The sequence below is a fragment of the Elaeis guineensis genome, chromosome 8, assembly GCF_000442705.2.
Source record: "Elaeis guineensis isolate ETL-2024a chromosome 8, EG11, whole genome shotgun sequence".
NCBI classification, from domain to species: Eukaryota; Viridiplantae; Streptophyta; class Magnoliopsida; order Arecales; family Arecaceae; genus Elaeis; species Elaeis guineensis.
In genome coordinates, this window is record NC_026000.2 from 125,358,464 (window position 1) to 125,378,472 (window position 20,009).

Genomic DNA, 20,009 nt, shown 5'->3' on the forward strand with positions numbered 1-20,009 from the left:
ATCATCACATAATACTTGTTGAGAAGCATCTGCTACAATATGGTATGGATAAGAAGTATATTTGTTGGATATAGCATGGGGAGGGTGATCTGAATGAAGTGGTGTACGTTGATGATGATATTGATGATGATAGTACTGATGGTGCTGGACCTGTCGAACATAGTGGTATTGAAGAATTGTTAGATGATTTACATCAAGGTGCTTGTTCAAATGTATGCAGAAATACTGCTGCATCTGAAAGCAATTCTGATCATGAGCATAATATTCGGCTTGAGGTAGAAGAGACTTCTGAGCAGTTTGCAAAGTTTGTAAGGGATTCACGAGAGCCACTCTATCCAAATTGTACAAAGTTTTTCAAGTTAGAGTTTTTGATAAAATTACTTCATATTAAAATCGTGAACTATTGGAGTCAGAAGTCATTTGACCAAATTTTAATATTGATTAAAGCAGCTCTGTCTGATGGAAAAAAACCTCCGAAATTATTTCTGAAACAAAAATATACATGCCAGAAATGAGACTTGGCTATACCCCTATACATGCCTGCAAAAATGACCGCATATTATTTTATAAGGATAATGAACAAGCAACTGAATGTCCGAAATGCAGTGAGCCTAGATACAAAATCGATAATAGGAAAGCAAAAAAAATACCTCAAAAGATTTTGAGATATTTTTCATTAATTCTAAGACTTCAAAGGTTGTATATGTCCACAAAGATAGCTGAAGAAATGAAATAGCATTATGAGCAGTGGATTTCGGAGGAGAACATACTTAGTCACTCAGCCGACTCTTTAGTGTGGAAAGACTTCGATGCAAAGCATCCACACTTTGCAAGTGACCCGCACAATATCCGGCTTGGTCTAGCGACAGATAGATTTAATCCCTTTGGCAATCTGAGTACCTCTTACAGCATGTAGCCTGTGATGCTAGTTGTATATAATATGTCACCTTGAAAGTGCATGAAAGAACTATTTATTTTTATGTCACTGTTGATTCTGGGTCCGAAAGCACCAGGTAATAAAATTGATGTATATCTACGATCTTTAATTAATGATCTGAAGGAGTTATGGAAAAATGAGAATACAGACATATGGTTCTATGAGTCGAAGTAATTTTAAGTTGCATGCTTTGATTCTACGTACCATAAATAATTTTTTGGTATATGAAAATTTATCTAGATGGAGCACCAAAGGATAGCATGTCCAATATACAATAGGGATGCATCCTCTTTGCATTTAAAGCGTAGACGGAAAATATGTTTCATGGGTCATCGACGGTTTCTTCCGGCTAATCATTCTTGGAGGACCCGTTATAATCAATATTTTGATGGTAAGTCCGATCGGCATCCGCCTCTTAAGAAGTTAAGTGGAACAGAAATTTTAGAACAACTTGAAGTCATTGAAAACGTTCAATTTGAAAAAACATCGGGTACTCGCAAGCAGAAGCATACTGAAGCTGAGCTAAATTGGACGAAGCGAAGTATCTTTTTCGAACTACCATATTGAAAGAATACATCCTGCCAATAATAAATATTAAAAGAATACTATATAAATTAAATATTCATATTATAATTTATTTTACCTGTAAGTGGGTGTAGAAAATCTCTCTCTGAGCCGATAGAATGTGATGCCAACCGAAGAACGTCATGGGGGCATAACTATGGCATGTGATGCCCAGCTCAGTCTACCATGGCTCACACCATCCCCTAATGGGTCTGATGTAGCTGGCCGGTATCTCAATCCGAAGATGTTGTCTCGGATGCTTGCGTCTTCAATGCTCCAGAGCGAGATTCTTTGATGGACCTCGCCCTCGCCTCACCACCAATGAGGACTCATCTGAAACAACAATAAATAAATCATTAGTATGATCCAAATAAAAAAAATAAATTTTATTATATATAAAGTGTAATAGTTAATATCACTGGGACCTGCCTCACTAGGATCTACCTCACTTGGATCTGGCTCACTGGGACCTACCGTGCAGGATCCTCTGACAGTGGAGCCGGTGTGGCAACAGAGATCGATGGAGGTGTCTCAACCTCTGAGATATCTACAACGAGCTGTGAATGCGAACGTCGTCGTCGGTCTCTTGATGCCATATCTACAAGAATTGAGATATAAATAAATACAATATTGAATGATAATAATAGAAATCAAATAATATTCTAATGAATATAATTATATCACATATCATTATTGGAAGATAAAATTGAACGAAGAATATAAATCTACTCATCAATATTCGTATCTTCCTCGATGTGTAGATCCTCATCTAAATCACAATAATCGATATATGTGTCATTTTCTATCTCATCATCATTTATGAACTGATCGTCACCCTCCGATTCATCAAGATTAAATACAAAATCAGCTTCAACTTCATTGGATGGGAGATCAACCCTTTTTAAAGATGCCGTTACAAGTTCTTCATCAATCAAAAGCTTGGCTAATGTTTGTTCTTCTTACTGAAAAGCTTCCTCTTAATGCAAATCCAAATTTTCATCCATCTCTAATCGAGTTGGTATGTCATATATACCTATAGGTGTTATTTTTTGTACAATATGCCAATTATCTTGATACTTTAGATCTTTCAAATATATTACTTGTTTCACTTAAGTTGCTACTATATACGGCTCATTTTGATACCATATTCATGCAAGATTTATACTGATAAACTATGAATCGATATGAATATCAATTTTTTTATTATTAATATCTCACCATTCGCATTGAAATAAAAATACAGAATTACTGGACTCATACTTCAATTCTATGATATCTACCAGTATACCATAATAATCAATCTCTTATTCTCCTTCATATCTTGTTGTAGCAATTCTACTATTCTGAGTCCATCATTCACTACAAAAAATATTATTTTTTATGATGAATTTATTTATAATGAAAATATAATTCATCGCAAATAAGGATATTTATGATGAAAATAATTTTATATCATAAATATCTTTATATTTATGATAAAAATAAATTTTCATCATAAATATATATTATTTATGATAAAATTAATCATCATAAATAATAAAATATTTATTTTAATTTTAAATTTTTAAATATTAGCGACAAACATAGTTTCATCATAAATAATTGAAGTATTTATAATGAAAATTAAATTTTCATCTCAAATACATGTTATGTATGATGAAAAATTTTCATCACTAATATTCAAAAAAAATAAAAAAATTTAAAAATTCAATAATTAAAGATTATTTATGAAAAAAATATTATATCATAAATAATAGAGTATTGGTGATGAAATCTAAATTTTCATCATAAATACATATTATTTACAATAAAATTTTTTCATCACTAATATGTGAAAAAATAAAAAATTTAAAAATTATAGATTATTTGTGATGAAAATATTACATCACAAATACATGAGTATTCATGATAAAAAATTATTTTTGATCATAAATACTCAAGTATTTATTATGAAAAATTTTTATCATTAATATTTGATGAAAAATAAAAAATTTTAAAAATTTAAAAATTATAGATTATTTATGATGAAAATATTATGTCATAAATTATAGATTATTGATGATGAAATCTAAATTTTCATCATAAATATATTTTATTTATGATAAAAATTTTTTATCGCTAATATATGAAAAAAATAAAAAAATTTAAAAATTTAAAAATTATAGATTATTTATGATAAAAATATTATATCATAAATGCCAGAGTATTCATAATAAAAAATTATTTTCTATCATAAATACTCAAATATTTATGATAAAAAATTTCTATCACTAATATTTGAAAGAAAATAAAAATTTTAAAAATTTTAAAATTATAGATTATTTGTGATGAAAATATTACATCATAAATGATGGATTATTGGTGATGAAAACTAAATTTTCATCGTAAATATATTTTATTCATGATGAAAATTTTTCATCCCTAATATGTGTAAAAAAATAAAAAATTTTAAAAATTTAAAAATTATAGATTATTTATGATAAAAAAATTACATCATAAATAATAAATATTTATGTTGAAAAATATATTTTTCATTATAAATACTCTAGTATTTATGATGTAATATTTTCATCACTAATACATAAAAAAATAAAAAAATTTAAAAATTTAAAAATTATAAATTATTTGTGAAAAAAATTTAACATCATTAATAATTGAATATTGATGACAAAAACTCAATTTCTGTCGTAAATACTCTATTATTTGTGATGAAAAATTTTTATCATTAATAAATAAGAAAAAATAAAAAAATTTAAAAATTTAAAATTATTTATGATGAAAACTCAATTTTCATCATAAATAAAATATATTTATGATGAAAAATCTATTTTTGTCATAAATAATTCATTATTTATGATAAAAAATTTTCATCACTAATATTTAAAAAAATAAAAAATTTTAAATTATAAATTATTAACGATAAAAATTTTTCTATTGAAGGATGTTTAGATATATTATAGTAATTTTTTTTATATTTATAAAAATAATTATTAGATAGTTTTAAAAAATAATATGTGCACAAGAAAAGTATGTAGAATATTAAGATATCCTTGATGCTCAATCTTTATAAGGCTCTATCTGTGGCATCTTGAACCAATCCAAAATCAATTCTTAGAGGATGGATCAAGAGAAAGATGGTTGAAAATTGAAGCTGAGGATGTTGTCATTCCTTTGGCTGTCCATTTGAATCTCGTCCAGATGACGTTCGATCTTTCAGACCTTTTTCTCGAGGTCCTCCTCCTGATGAGATTTTGTGAGGCACGAAGAGTAGCCCAAGATCGAATCTCCATTGGAGGAGATCGGAGAATGTTGGCATTATTCTTCATGCCTGGACCCTGATGGGATGGTGATTGTCGATCGATCAGGGCAGAATGACGTGCACCTCGAGGGGGATTCTGTGGAAGCAGTTTTGCTGGCTACACGGAGAGGGCACAGTTTGAGGAGCATGTTGTGGGAGTTGTCATTGCTCTGTGGTTTGTTGTAAATGCTGGATGGTGTTGGTCAATGCTTAGACTTGTCGAATCAGGTCGTTGAATCATTACGGGTCCTCTATAATAGGTGGTGGTATAGGCCCTTGAGGAGTGGATGCTTGCACTGTATCACCCATGCTTCATTGAGATGACCGTCGATGAGAAGCGGCAGAGTGGTTGCAAGTTTTTGTTCTTACAATAGTTCATCCATTTCATGACTTAAATGTTCTGAAAAGTTGATATATTTACTACATCAGCTATATATACATATACACACACATATATAGATATATTATTGCATTATTGTGGCTAAGAGATGAATGAAAAATGAATGAAAAAAAATAATACAGGGAACAAGACTTGATCAGGAATTTTTTTTTTAAATAAAAAAATATTTTTTATTAATTATTAGTGATGGAAAATATTTTCATCGCTAATTATGTAATTAGCGATGAAATTGAAAATTTTTGTCGTCAATAATATTTTTTCGGGGCTGAAATTTTTCAGCAAATTTTTTTTATGAAAATTATTAGTGACGAAAATTAATTTTTTATCATAAATATTTTTTATTCAAATTATTTATGATGAAAATTGATTAGTAGTGACAAAACCTTGCATCGCTAATGCCCTGCATCCCATCAACTCCCATCGAAAACCCATTTTTCTTCCTCGTTCCCCCCTGGCAGTCCAGCTTTTTCCCCCTCCCGCGAGCTTCCTCCCCCCCAGGCGTCCCGCGTGCCTCCGGTTTCCTCCGTCGCCGCTGCCGTTGAGGTGAGTTGACTTCATCTCTATTTTTTTTTGGGGTGTGTTTTGGTCAGGGACAGGGATAGGGAACATGCTGGGACCGGCGTGCTGGGGATGGTGCACCTAGGCTAGGATGATGGGCTGCAGCCACGTGGGGCCTGTGGGCTGTGACGGTGATGGTGGACTGGGGACGACAATGTGGGGCCGGCGACGGGCCGGGGTCGGGGCCGACGAGCCAGAGCCAGAGCCGAAGTCGATGATGTTGACTCTTCATTTTTTTGGGGGGTTAGGTTCGGAGCGGGGATGGGGAACGGCATTGGGCTAGCGTGCCGAGGCATGCCGGGGCCTGCATGCCAGGATGTGTCGGGGCCTGCATGCCAGGATGTGCCGGTGCTGGCGAGAGTGAGTTGGGGAGGGGCCGGGGTCGGGGCCATCGAGCTGGAGCCGGAGCCGGCGACGGTGAGTCGGGATGGGGTTGGGTCATTGCTGTGCCAGGGCCTACAAGCCAGGCCAACGACGGCGGGCCAGGGAGGGGCCGGCAAGCTAGAGTCAGAGCCAGCAACGATGAGCCGGGGCACGACTGTGCCGGGGATGGTAGGTCAGGCACGCGTGGCCTGCGGGCTGTGGGGCCTGCGAGCTGGGCACGCGTGGGTTTGGATGGGTCGGGCCTGGGTTGGGGTGGGTTGGGCTTGGATGGGGCCGGTCGGGCCGGGTCTGATTAGGCTGTCGTGGGTCGGGCTGGGGTCGGGGACAGTGAAGTCGGGGCGGGGTGGGGCGGGGCGGGTCGGGTCGGGTCAAGCTAGGGTTGGTCAGGTGGAGTTGGGTCGGGTCCGATCGGGCTGGGGCTGGTCGGGCTGGGATGGGGTGGGTCGGGGATGGTAGGGTCTGAGCCGGGTCGGTTCTGGTTTGGGCCGGGATGGGATGAGTCAGGTCAGGTCGGGTCAGGCTGGGGTGGGTCGGGTCTGGTCCGGTCCGTGCCGGGCCGAGCTAGGGCAGGTGGGGTTGGGATGGGGTGCGTCAGGTCAGATCTTAATGAGGATAAAATATGATACTAAAATTATTATAATTATTGCATATTATATTTTAGTGTTACTGTTGAAGTTAGTTAATTATTTGACTAATTATTTTTCACTAACACAATGCACATTGCTGTTACTTGTTACAATTAAATTATTTTATGTGCTATTTTGTATGCTGCTAAAATTATAAATAAAAAAAATATTTTTATTTTAGAGAAAACTCTATTAAAATTTTTGATCAAAAAATTTTAATATGAAGTTATTCTTTTTTGATAAACTAGAAGTCTATCTTCAAATGCACGTTCAAAGATAGTACTTAAATTACATTGAGCCGTAGATTTTCGTTCAAGTTTCGATCTTCATCGAGATCGAAACTTGGATGTCCCAAATTCAGACTTTTTAGAAAAGTAATAATATTATTATTGTTAATAGTTGATATTTTATATGATTATGTGGTATTCAGTAGTTATCTATCCATTGTTCTCCGGATATATGGTGGATAGGGTGCGTGGGCACCATATCTACATTATATACTTGGAGAACCATGGAGAGATGCTGTCAAAATTTTTACAAAAATGAGATAAAATATTTACTAATAACAATAATGAGATTATTACTTTTCTGAAAGGTATAGAGCCACACCTGTTAGTAATGATTTGAAAAGGATAGGATCATACATTTTTACTTCATAAAGAGATAGGGCCACACATTTTCTGTGTTAATGTTCAGTCTGTATGTTTTTTTTAATATGTGTTATTTTGTATGAAGTGATCTGGATCTGGATCGAAATTTTGGTTGGAATTCAGAATGCGATTCAGTTCAAAATTCAGATCGGGATTCTGAATACCACGAAACTTTTTTTGATTGTTAATGATTTTGTGTTTATTGTTAGATGAATATCAACAAAAGTTGGATGAATGCTAGAGAAATTTTTTTGCTTGAATATTGAAAAGGAGTTCGAGATTTCATTGATTTTGTATGGCATAAGGCTGACAGTGCTAGTCGAATAAAGTATCCATGTAAGAGATGTGTCAATATGGTATATCGTTACATAATACTTGTTGAGGAGCATTTGCTACAATATGGTATGGATAAGAAGTATACTTGTTGGACATGGCATGGGGAGGATGATCCGAATGAGGTGGTGCGTGATGATGACGATACTGAAGATGATAGTGATGCTGATGGATCTGTCGAACATACAGGTATAAGAGAATTCTTACATGATTTACATCAAGGTGCTTGTTCCAATATACAGGTGAATACTGCTGCACCTGAAAGTAATTCTGATCATGAACATAATATCCAGCTTGAGGTAGAAGGAATCTCTGAACAGTTTGCAAAGCTTGTAAGGGATGCACGAGAGCCACTTTATCCAAACTGTATAAAGTTTTCAAGTTAGAGTTTTTGATAAAATTGCTTCATATCAAAACTATGAATCGATGGAGTTAGAAGTCATTTGATCAAATTTTAATATTGATTAAAATAGCTCTGTCCGATGGAGAGAGACTGTCAAAATTATATTCTGAAGCAAAAATGTACATGTAGAAAATTAGACTTAGCTATACTCCTATACATGCCTACAAAAATGACTGCATATTATTTTATAAGGATAATGAACAAGCAACTGAATGTCCGAATTACAATGAGCCTAGATACAAAATCGATAATAGAAAAGGAAAGAAGATACCTCAAAAGATTTTGAGATATTTTTCATTGATTCTAAGACTTCAAAGATTGTATATGTTCACAAAGACAACTGAAGAAATGAGATAGTATTATGAGCAGTGAATTTTGGAGGAGGACATACTTAGCCATCCAGCCGAGTCTTTAGTGCGGAAAGATTTTGATGCAAAGTATCCATACTTTACGAGTGACCCATGCAATATCAGGCTTGGTCTAGCGATAGATGAATTTAATTTCTTTGGCAATATGAGTACCTCTTACAGCATGTGGCCTGTGATGCTAGTTGTATACAATGTGTCACCTTAGAAGTGCATGAAAGAATCATTTATTTTTATATCACTATTGATTCTTGTTGCCCAGCTATGCAATCCAAGAGGGGGGGTGAATTAGGTTTTAAAAAATTTAAGCTTAACTAATTACTTATGATGAATGAGAAGAAAGACTTTAATTCAAGATTAATTACCTAAAGCAAGAATGCAAGGATATAATAAAGAAATAAAGAGAAACAATAAAGCACACCACAAACACAAGGATTTATAGTGGTTCGGTGCCAACCTTGCACCTACATCCACTCCCCAAGCTCCTACTTGAGAATTTCAATCCACTATACTTGTATTCAACCCGAATACAAATCGTCGGAAACTCCGACACTAGCTATCCCAAGCTAGTCCACTTGTTTCTCGGGTACAAGCCAACCCAAAACACTTCAATTTCAGGTTCGGATCAACCTTCCCTTGTTTTGAAAATCCTCCAAAAACAAGAACAATTACTCACAAAGAGTAAGACAGTTTAGAGCACAAATAAGTACAAGAATAGCTCCTTAAATGAGCGAATATAACAATAAAAATACTTTACTCAAATGAAGAATCTCCTTTTTGGATTTCCTCAATGTGGATGAAGAGTTGAATGAACGCTTGAGGAGAAGTTGAACTTTGATTGAAAACTTCTTGAAGGCTTTGAAAGAGCTCTTGATCAAGGTTGAAAAATTGGCTTGAAAAAACCTTCTCTTTGAATGCTCTTGAATGCCCTTTTGAATGCTCTTGCTTTTCTCTTTCACAATCTCTCGTGTATATTGTAGATTCCTTGTCTCTCTCGAGTATATTGTGGATCCCTTTTCTTTTTCTCTCGTGTATATCGTTGATCACCTTTCTCTTTCGTGTAGATTTTGGATCACCTCCTTTTCTTTCACCTTTTGAAACCTTTTATAGCCTTAAGAAACAAGAGAAAATAATTTAGGCAGAAAAAGAGCCGTTAGAGCATTTTAAGGGAGCATAAAAGGCAATTAAAACGGACAAAAAACTAGCCGTTGCGGATGATTTCCATCGCAGGGGTCGACTCATGAGTCGACTCATGCTTCAGGGGTCGACTCATGAGTTGACCTCTGTTGCAAAGACCAGAGATTTGATTTTCTGGATTTTTTTGGCCCAAAACAGCAGAGGTCGACTCATGAGTCGACTCATGCCTTGTGGGTCGACTCATGAGTCGACTCACAGGTCGTGCCAAGCCAAAAATCCAGCGTGCCAAGGGAAATTTTTTTGCGTGCCAATCAGCTCATAGTGCCATGAGTTGACTCATGAGTCGACTCATGCACTTCAAACATTCATATCTTCAAAAATATAAGTTCAAAAACAATAAAATTTTCACCAATAGATTACAAAACATTTGTTCTACCAAATGATACTATCAAATCAGAATTTTAGTAAAATTATGATTTTGCCCCTGAAGAGCATAAAGATTTTTTCAATTAAAAATATTTGTATCCCTTCAATCTGCTTTATAATCATCAAAATCAATCTAGGAGCAACAATCTTCCCCTTTTTGATGATGACAAAACACTTGAACAAAAGTATTTATGTGATTGCATTATAGATTTATATGCTTGAAAAGAGTATGATTCTTCTGGCATGTGATATAAATGGTCATATACAAGAATAGTTTGTCCATTTTCTTAAAGATTTGAAGATATGCTCATTGGATTATGTGATTTTGATGATAGAGCAGAAAATTTATTTTTGTTATCAGAGCAAGCTGTATTTTGAAAATTTGCTCATTCTCATTTGATTTTAGTTTTAGCATCAGAGCAAAAAATAATTATGTGCTTTAATTGCTTTTGATACAAAAAATAATTATGTGTGCCAAAGCATGTTTAAGAGTTGATTTGGAAAGTGTATTAGATCATTTTGAGTTTAAGATGTATCAGAGCAAGAGAAAAATAAATTTTGCAATGTATCAGAGCAAGAAAAATAATTTTACAATTTTATCAAAAAAAATTTTACAATGTATCAGAGAAAATTTTACAATGTATCAGAGCAAATTTTATAATATATCAGAGCAAGTTAAAAAAAAAAATTTTAAGATGTATCAGAGTAAGTTAAATTTCTTAAGATGTATCAAGGTAAATAAAATTTCAAAAGATATATCAGAGCAAGTTGGAATTTTGAAGTATATCAGAGCATATTTAAAATTTTTAAAGCAAATCAGAGCATATGTAAAGAAGTAATTTAAAAGTTACTTATTTGCATTGTACTATTGATATTGTTCTTTAAATTCTCCAATTCATTCATTAATTTCTCATAATTTATAGTTTTGCTTTTGATGGGTTGCTTTTTCTTTAATTGCTCATAATTTATGGTTTTGCTTTTGATGGATTGCTTTTTCTTTAATTTTTGTTTAATTTCTCCCCCTTTTTGACATCATCAAACATGGTTAACTCCTCCTTTTTCTGAAACATTCTTTAATTTCTCCCCCTTTAGAGTTTATCACAGATGTTTGCTCCTCCTTAATACAGCAATTATTAACAGCAAACAACAACAAAGAGAAGACAATATTTCAACAAGGAGAATATATATAACCAAAATATGATCGACATCATTACAAAAGGTAGAAATATAAGTAAAAGATGATACCATAAAACCATAATTGTTTCAATACATAGTTCATAATATAAAAGTCAACCAGGTAATTGTCAATACATGGCCCCAAAATACAGATCCTAGAACAAGACACTAACACCTAGGATCTAGTAATGATCATGAGAAGTCATGGATCGGAGTCATCAGATATGGGATGAGAAGCTGATGGATCAGAAGTGCGTCCTCTACCCCGTCTGCCTCTGGCACGAGCAGGAGAGCGAGATGAACTGGGTGGCTGAGAACGCTGAGAGGCTAAGGACTGAACAGAAAGGGTGAGTCTGATGGAATCAAGTACGTTCAGTGCTCTGGAAACAGACTGAAGTAGAGCAGTGAACTGAGTGGATGCATGCTCACTCGATCCTCGGATCTCTCTCCTCGGTAACTCATATCCACCCTCTAGTGCTCCTCTGAGCCTGCCAGCCTCTGCAGTGAGGTCTGTGACCTCAATAGTGGACTCCTGTGGCTTAGGATGGGCCAAAGCAAGGACTTGCCCCTGCAAGTCAAGAACTCTGCCAGTCAGTCTCCAGACGGTGTCCTCAAGCTGCTGGATCCGGATGGACTGATCTGATATCATCTGAAACACAGTGGAGATGTGGGGAGTCATGGTCTGATCAGAAGAAGTGGCTCCTGGTGCAAAAGTAGTACTGCTCCACTGACTAGATAGCAAGGAAGCCACACGCTGTGATATTTGCTCGATCTGATCGTCAGCCAGTCTGAACTCTGATTGAGGTGCTCTGCTCTCTGGCTGATACACTGGTGTGGGCATCCTAGTAAACTTTGAAGGGCCAGCCTCTGTATCAGGAATGAACTGGATATTTGGTGATGCTGCCCTGAAGTCATGGACAGGAGATGATGGACCTTCTTCTTCAGCTCTGTCTTCAGTTCTGTCTTCAGCTCTCTCCTCAGCTCTTTCTTCAGAGCCCTTGATCCAACCACCATCAGTCTTTGTAAATCCCATTCGGTGCAGGGTGTGTTGGTTGAAAGTGTCCACATGAGAGAGCTTAGTAGAAGCCTCCCCCTCACAGCTAACTCCAAACCTCCTAAATACTCTAGTAAGGGCCATACCATAAGGCAAGTGTGCCTTGGATCTGTTCAAAGTCTCTCTCATGGCCTCTATCATAAGTGCAGGGAGGTTCAGGGGGGTCTGAGTGATGACATGAAACATGATACATACATCTCTGCTGGAAAGTAAATCATGCCTACCACTCCTAGGAAAGAAGAGCTTCGTTACCATCTGATGCAGGATCCTCATCTCGATAGACAAAATCTTTGCTTCCAATTTATTTAAACTCCCTGAATAAGTTCCCCCTAGAATAACTCTGATCCCCTCTTCTTTTACTGGGAGTTCCATATAAGAGTAACCCTCACTAGACAACTGAAGTATTTCTCCCAATATACTAGAATCCAAGCAAATATCAATACCCTTGACTGTTGAAGTCACTGACCCATTTCCATAATGTAGGTTCTGGTAGAATTCTCTAACTAGGTCAACATAGGTGACTTCCTTAAGGGAGCAGTAGAAATCCCATCCTTGGTTTTTAATCTTACTTGCAAATGTAAAACCCTCTTTCTCAAAGAACCGAAAATCTATATTCTTCCCGGTTTCAACTTTTCTATCAGAAAAAGGATTCTTACTGGGGCTTAGGGAGGATTGAGGGGGACCTTGAGCAGATACTGAAGCTGGAGTGGGAGCAGTGGAAGACTGACCAGCTTGCCTTTTCTTTCGGATAATTTCTTCAGGCTCACGGATTGACTTTCTTCTTTGGGGAAGCTTCATCTTTGGAGCCATATTCACTATTGGAGGAACACGTGAATGAGTGGAGGAGGGATCACAAGAGAGTGAAGAGGGATTTTGGTGGAGAAAAGAAGTGGATTTGGGAAGAACGGTGGAGTGCTAGGGCACGCTCCAACCGTGCCAAACAATGGGAGAAAGCACAAAAAATTCCTTTCCAAAGTGGCGATTTTTGGTGGAGAGGAGGAGGGAGAAGTGCCTCGAACTAGATCCTTGGATTTGGAGCAAAAGAAATTGGAGAAGTCGGCTTTTGGAAGGAGGAAGATGAGAGAATGAGTCGTCTCACAAACAGAATCTCGTATAAAAATAATGAGCCCGTGGGAAGTTTAAGGAAATAACAAGTTTGCCATTGAGTCGACTCATGGGGGTCGACTCATGAAGTTCAGAAATTCAGAAAAATATGAATAAATTCCAGAAAAATTTGAAATTTTGGGAGAAGGAGTTTTGCTCAAAGATAAGTTTTTAGAATGATAAAATTGAGCTTTTGGGATCAGGATAGATGTTGGAAATTGAGCTCTAAGAATCAATTCTTGGAAATTGAGAAAAATTTAGGCATATGGATCTAGAATTCCTAGATTTCTCTTAATTTCACAGAATCTATCCTCACTAAGGGCCTTTGTAAAGATATCAGCTAATTGATTTTCAGTGCAAACATATTCAAGAATTATATTTTTGTTTTGAACATGTTCTCTTATAAAATGATGTCTTATTTCAATATGTTTGGATCTTGAGTGTTGAATTGGATTTTTAGATAGATTTATGGCACTTGTGTTGTCACATCTTATTGGTGTTTCATTAAGTTTGATTCCAAAGTCTTCGAGTTGTTGCTTAATCCACAAGATTTGAGCACAACAACTTCCGACTGCAATGTATTCGGCCTCAGCCGTAGACAGTGCCACCGAATTTTGTTTCTTGCTAAACCATGAGATTAGGTTAACTCCAAGAAATTGGCAAGTTCCACTTGTGCTTTTTCTATCTAATTTACATCCAGCAAAATCAGCATCTGAATATCCTAATAAATTAATTTATGAGTCCTTAGAGTACCATAACCCTAGAGTTTGAGTACCATTTAAGTATCTAAGGATTCTTTTAACAGTATTCAAATGAGATTCTTTAGGATTAGATTGATATCTAGCACATAAACAAACACTAAACATGATATCAGGCCTACTTGCAGTTAAATATAATAATGAGCCAATCATACCTCTATAGTATTTTAAGTCTACACATTTACCTTCATCATCCTTGTCAAGCTTACATGAGGGACTCATTGGTGTGCCAATTGGTTTGCAGTTCTCCATTCCAAATCTTTTGAGTAGTTCCTTGGTGTACTTGCTTTGGGTGATGGAGATTTCCTCTTTTGATTGTTTGATTTGGAGTCCGAGGAAGAAGGTGAGTTCTCCCATCATGCTCATCTCGAACTCCCCCTGCATAAGCTTAGCAAAGTCTTGACAAAGGGATTCATTAGTAGACCCAAAAATTATGTCATCAACATAAATTTGTATAACTAGCATATCATTTTGATTTCTTTTAATAAAGAGGGTTGTATCTACATTACCTCTTGAAAAATTATTATTTAGTAGAAATTTGCTTAGCCTATCATACCATGCTCTAGGTGCTTGTTTTAATCCATATAAAGCTTTATTTAATCTAAAGACATGATTAGGAAAAGCATGATTTTCAAATCCAGGGGGTTGTTCTACATATACTTCTTCAGCAATATATCCATTTAAAAATGCACTTTTAACATCCATTTGAAATAACTTGAATTTCATAAAGCAAGCATATGCAAGTAGAAGTCTAATAGCTTCTAATCTAGCAACAGGTGCAAAGGTTTCATCAAAATCAATTCCTTCTTCTTGATTATATCCCTTAGCAATCAGTCTTGCTTTATTTCTAATTACATTTCCATGCTCATCTAATTTGTTTTTAAAGACCCATTTTGTGCCAATTATTGAATAATTTTTTAGGTCTTGATACTAAGGTTCAAACATTATTTCTTTCAAATTGATTAAGTTCCTCTTGCATTGCATTAATCCAATTATGATCATTTTCAGCTTCTTCAAAAGTTTTAGGTTCAAGATGAGATACAAAAGCACAATGATTAATTACATCTCTAAGTGAAGAACGGGTTTTTACCCCATGCATAGGATCACCAATAATTAATTCCTTAGGGTGGTTGTGAACATACCTCCATTCCTTGGGTAGGTCATTTGTACCTTGAGGTTGTTCTTGAATTTCTTCACCTCTCTCATCTTGTTTGTCTTCTTGATCCTTGTCTTCTGGAGTTGCTGAATCTTTCAGAGTGATCTCCTTCATACCTTCTATTAGTGGATCTGCATCATCAACACCCTCATTCTTCCTTGAAGGAAGATCGTTAGATTCATCAAAAACAACATGTATGGACTCCTCAACTACTAAAGTTCTTTTGTTGAAAACTCTAAATGCTTTACTAGTGGAGGAGTAACCTAGAAAGATTGCTTCATCTGATTTTGCATCAAATTTATCAAGTTTTTCTTTGTCATTATTTAATACAAAACATCGGCAACCAAAAACATGAAAATATGCGATATTTGGTTTTCTTCCTTTCCAAAGTTCATAGGGGGTTTTCTTTAAAAATTGTCTAATCAAAGCACGATTTAAAATGTAACATGCTGTGTTAATTACTTCCGCCCAAAAATATCTTGGAAGGTTGCTTTCACAAAGCGTGGTACGGGCCATTTCTTCTAAGGTTCTATTTTTCCTTTCAACTACCCCATTCTGTTGGGGTGTCCTAGGAGCAGAGAAGTTATGGCCAATTCCATTTTCATCACAAAAATTTTTAAAGTCTTGATTTTCAAATTCAGTTCCATGATCACTTCTAATATTTTGAATTGAAAACCCTTTTTCATTAGTGACTTTTCGGTGAAATTTAGTGAAAATATGAAAAGTTTCATCTTTGTGTGCCAAAAAAAAAACCCAAGTAAAACGAGAGTAATCATCTATAATTACAAAGCCATATCATTTTCCTCCTAGACTAGTGGTTCTAGTTGGTCCAAATAAGTCCATATGCAAGAGCTCTAATGGTCTAGTAGTTGAAACAGTATTTTTGGATTTAAATAAAACTCTAGTTTGTTTTCCTAATTGGCATGCATCACAAATTCTATCCTTTTCAAAATTCAGTTTTGGCAAACCAAGAACCAATTCTTTCTTAATTAGTTTTGAAAGAGAATGCATGCTAATATGTGCAAGTCTACGATGCCACAGCCAACTAGTCTCATTAACTTTAGCATTCAAGGATACTAGGCATTGCATGTCTAATTTGGCTAAATCATTCAAATCTACCATATAAACATTGCCATGCCTATGTCCTATAAATTTAATACCATCGTTAATAGGACTAGTCACAATGCAAACAGATGATTCAAAAATAACTTTATACCCTTTATCACAAAATTGACTAATGCTAAGTAAGTTATGCTTTAAACCTTTAACTAACAAAATATTTTCAATGTATTTGGAGGGAGTGATACCAATGTTACCTATCCCGATGATTTTTCCTTTGCCATTATCTCCAAAGGTGACCATCCCTCCATCCTTAGTATCAAGCGTGATGAATTGTGATTCATCACCAGTCATGTGTCTCGAGCATCCACTGTCAAGATACCATTTTCTGTTTTCTTCTTGGGATGCTAGACACACCTGCAAGCAAAGGTCAAGTTTCTGTCTTAGGTACCCAAGCTTTCTTGGGTCCTTTTAGGTTAGTCAAAATGGTTCCTTTTGGAACCCATATTTTCTTTATAGTTGTGTTTGCAGATTTGTTAATAAGGCATGTGTATGATTTATGTCCTATTCTACCACATTTGAAACAAGTAATATTTATAGACTTGTTACTTGAATAATTTACATAAATATTCTTCAGAAATTTTTGTTTCTTCAAGGGGTTATAGCCAAGTCCAGCCTTATCATATACAGCTTTTTGATTATCAAGAATCATATTTAGTTTATTTGAACTTAAGGTGAACTTATCTACTATAGGTTTCAGCTTGTTAATTTCATTCTTTAAGCTTTGATTTTTTTGAATCAAGGTGGATTTTTCAATTGAAAGGTTTTCAGCTTGTTTCACTAAGGACTGATTTTTTAATTTCAGTTCTTTGTTTTTCATCCCTAGTTTCTTTAATTCATCAATTAAATCATAGAATGCTTCATGCAATTCTTCAAAAGTGAATTCACTAGTGGATTCAGAAGTTACCTCATTTTCGTGTGCCATAAGGCACAGGTTGGTTTGTTCTGTTGAGGTTTCCTCATCGGAGCTTGAGTCATCACTCGCACTCCAAGTCGCCATCATTGCTTTTTTTTTGAACTTTTTGGGACCTTTCTTCAGTTGTGGACATTTGGATTTGAAATGTCCCGGCTTCTTGGACTCGTAGCATATAAGGGGTTGATCTTTCTCTTTCTCTTTGCTTTGTTCCCCTTATGGGTTACTTCTAACCTATCCCATATTTCTTTAGCAGATGCACAAGTAGAAATGCGATTAAATTCATTTGCATCAAGTGCACAATAAAGAACATTCATAGCTTTAGCATTTAATTGTGCCAATTTCTTATCAACCTCACCCATTCTTTCTCGGGTTTGGTTGACTCCTCACCATCTATAATCTTGGTGAGTGTGTGAGGACCGTTCACTATGATACTCCACATATCATAGTCGAGTGCTTGTATGAATATCTTCATCCGAGCTTTCCAATAGGTGTAATTAGACCCATTGAAAAGTGGAGGTCGGTTTGTAGATTGCCCCTCGGCTAGAGAAGTACTGACATGGGTTGCCATAGATCTTTGGCTCTTTGATTGTTAGATCAAAGAAGGGCTAGAGCACCGAGCTCTGATACCACTTGTTGCCCAGTTATGCAACCCAAGAGGGGGGGTGAATTGGGTTTTAAAAAATTTAAGCTTAACTAATTACTTATGATGAATGAGAAGAAAGACTTTAATTCAAGATTAATTATCTAAAGCAAGAATGCAAGGATATAATAAAGAAATAAAGAGAAACAATAAAGCACACCACAAATACAAGGATTTATAGTGGTTCGGTGCCAACCTTGCACCTACATCCACTCCCCAAGCTCCTACTTGGGAATTTCAATCCACTATACTTGTATTCAACCCGAATACAAATCGTCAGAAACTCCGACACTAGCTATCCCAAGCTAGTTCACTTATTTCTCGGGTACAAGCCAACCCAAAACACTCCGATTTCAGGTTCGGATCAACCTTCCCTTGTTTTGGAAACTCTCCAAAAATAAGAACAATTACTCACAAAGAGTAAGACAGTTTAGAGCACAAATAAGTACAAGAATAGCTCCTTAAATGAGCGAATATAACAATAAAAATACTTTACTCAAATGAAGAATCCCCTTTTTGGATTTCCTCAATGTGGATGAAGAGTTGAATGAACGCTTGAGGAGAAGTTGAACTTTGATTGAAAACTTCTTGAAGGCTTTGAAAGAGCTCTTGATCAAGGTTGAAAAATTGGCTTGAAAAAACCTTCTCTTTGAATGCTCTTGAATGCCCTTTTGAATGCTCTTGCTTTTCTCTTTCACAATCTCTCGTGTATATTGTAGATTCCTTGTCTCTCTCGAGTATATTGTGGATCCCTTTTCTTTTTCTCTCGTGTATATCATTGATCACCTTTCTCTTTCGTGTAGATTTTGGATCACCTCCTTTTCTTTCACCTTTTGAAACCTTTTATAGCCTTAAGAAATAAGGGAAAATAATTTAGGCAGAAAAAGAGCCGTTAGAGTATTTTAAGGGAGCATAAAAGGCAATTAAAACGGGCAAAAAATTAGCCGTTGCGGATGATTTCCGTCGCAGGGGTCGACTCATGAGTCGACTCATGCTTCAGGGGTCGACTCATGAGTCGACCTCTGTTGCAAAGATCAGAGATTTGGTTTTCTGGATTTTTTTGGCCCAAAACAGCAGAGGTCGACTCATGAGTCGACTCATGCCTTGTGGGTCGACTCATGAGTCGACTCACAGGTCGTGCCAAGCCAAAAATCCAGCATGCCAAGGGAAATTTTTTTGCGTGCCAATCAGCTCATAGTGCCATGAGTTGACTCATGAGTCGACTCATGCACTTCAAACATTCATATCTTCAAAAATATAAGTCCAAAAATAATAAAATTTTCACCAATAGATTACAAAACATTTGTTCTACCAAATGATACTATCAAATCAAGATTTTAGTAAAATTATGATTTTGCCCCTGAAGAGCATAAAGACTTTTTCAATTAAAAATATTTGTATCCCTTCAATCTACTTTGTAATCATCAAAATCAATCTAGGAGCAACAATTCTGGATCTGAAAGTATCAGGTAATGAAATTGATGTATATCTACGACTTTTGATTGATGATCTGAAGGAGTTATGGGAAAATGGAGTTCAGACATATGATTCTATGAGTCGAAGTAATTTTAAGTTGCATGCTTCGATATTATGGACTATAAATGATTTTTCAGCATATGAAAACTTATCTGGATGGAGCATCAAAGGATATCTGGCATGTCCAATATGTAATAGGGATGCATCCTCCTTATATTTAAAGCACGGATGAAAAATATGTTTCATGGATCATCGACAGTTTCTTCCTACTAATCATTCTTGGAGGACCCGTTATAATCAATTCTTTGATGGTAAGTCCGATCGATGTCTGCCACCTAAGGAGTTAAATAGATCAAAAATTTTAGAACAACTTGAAGTCATTAAAAATATTCGATTTAAAAAAATATCGAGTACTCGCAAGTGAAAGCGTACTGAAGCTGAACCGAATTGGATGAAGCGAAGCATCTTTTTCGAACTACTATATGGGAAGTAGCTACTACTTCATCATAATCCAGATGTAATGTACATT